The sequence below is a fragment of the Aplysia californica genome, unplaced genomic scaffold (assembly GCF_000002075.1).
Source record: "Aplysia californica isolate F4 #8 unplaced genomic scaffold, AplCal3.0 scaffold00695, whole genome shotgun sequence".
Classification (NCBI taxonomy): domain Eukaryota; kingdom Metazoa; phylum Mollusca; class Gastropoda; order Aplysiida; family Aplysiidae; genus Aplysia; species Aplysia californica.
This window is the reverse complement of record NW_004797965.1, coordinates 98,464-100,294: the sequence shown is the minus strand read 5'-3', so window position 1 is coordinate 100,294 and position 1,831 is coordinate 98,464. Positions and strand designations below refer to the sequence as shown.

At 39.7% G+C, this 1,831-nt stretch overlaps 1 protein-coding gene across 2 annotated transcripts in view; it reads right to left on the bottom strand.

Annotated features, from left to right (window-relative positions):
• Positions 1–1,831, bottom strand: part of LOC101855751 — a 32,418-nt gene that overhangs the window by 24,221 nt on the left and 6,366 nt on the right. The window lies entirely within an intron of this gene.

Sequence of the window (1,831 nt, the reverse complement as noted above, 5' to 3'; positions counted from 1 at the left end):
GTGAGGCAGGACAGGAAGCCGGAGTCACGAGTCACAGGAAGTTGGAAGTGATGTCATGCTGGACAAGAATCAGAGTCCGAATAACATTTTTTCATATTCGGACTCGAGTCCGAATAATCACTTCGAATAGGGTTTGCAACAATAGAATTGGAATATGAATCCTCCATTGAGGTCTATAATGATCTAAATCTAGATATATAGATCTAGAGTAGAACAAGTGAGTCGGACTTAAAAGAATCCACATGATGTGAACAATCAGTAAACAAACAAAATTCAAAAAATGGCCCCTCGAGCACGAAACTGAAAGTAGATAATTTAGGTCGTCATACTTTTTCGTATTCGTATTTCTACTCAGGTTCCGACAATTATGTCGGCAGTCAGTGGTCGGCACGAAAACGAAAGTGCCGACAAAGCCAACAAGAGAAAAAGGGGGCGCTGGCAGTCGGCCAGACCTCGCACTTCGCACATTGTTGACTATACAGGTGGGCCTAACGATAGCATCGGCTGGCTCGCGGGTCGGGTCACGATTGTCGGATTTCAGACGATTGTCTGCAAACATGCAGGTCTATAGATAGTAGAGAGGGATAGAGGGCCTATGCCTACACTTTCTACGGTCCATCATCATATTTTGCCCACGGTGGCCGCGGGCTGGGGACTTAGTCCATCTTTTGACAATTTTAAAGCAGGCCTAGACCTAGAATCTAGATCTACATAGATTCATAGATCTTTGTTGGAGATGTATGATAAACTCCAACTTCTATGAAATTATAAAAGAAAACAAAAACTCTAAGCTCACCTTCGGCGATCAGCCGTTTCACACGAAGTTTCTGACTTCCAAGCTCAACAATTTGTCCGACGAAGTCGTTTCCTTCACGGCTCAGTCCACTTCCAATAATTCCCCCGAACGCCGATTTAATAAAATCTGCCATTTCTACTTAGGGCTTACTATGAAATACACATAACGTTATGGAACAGAATTTTTTCTTGAAGAGAAAACGACTAACTACAACTGAATTTGAGCAATAACATAGAAGAAGCAATGATAATGTAGCTGGCGGATCCTATTGACGTCACACACCAAAAAACGGAGGCAGTTCTGCTGTTGGTAAATTTACCTTTTACGACTTTTGCATTTTATATTTTGCTCAAGTACAGACTTATTATCATTATAAATGAGGTTTTGATAATATTTTTTCTAACATAAGATTTATTTCATAGTGCATATGTGTTCAAAAGTTCTAACCAAAGTTTTCAAACAGAATTCATGTTGTTGCCCTCCTGTTACGACATATAAACTAAAGGCCTAAGGGAATTAACTCTGAAAAATCTCATGCCAGAAGACCAAGGAAAGGTCTGATTAAATGACTGGTGAGTGTGTTCGTTGGAACTGTATGGCTGTATTAATTTGAGTATTGTGTGCGTATGAAAATGTTTGGTTTCATACACAGACCTCAATGTATATCTCTATGGCTTCTTTATATGTCATACCAAACCAGTAACATTACTATTGTCACAAGCATCCTTTCTTTCCAGGCTATCATCCTCTCAAAATATGAGTCAATGAAAATGTGTAGGCTGCTACTCCATTCCAGGTTACCTCAAGTCTCTGCTAGATCTTGATCTAGATCTAGAAGATCTACAAGGAGTCTGTTATCTCTTTTTTATTAGATTCTAGTATTAAATTTTTTGGGTAAATTTTTACTTATACTCCCACCAACCAGTACCCTATATGAACCACCCTTCTATTGTTTCGTTTCTGTGGTGAAATTCAAGACCCGAACCGTGTTTTAAACAATTCCCGAATGCGCAGACGACATCGTTCTTCTGTTTT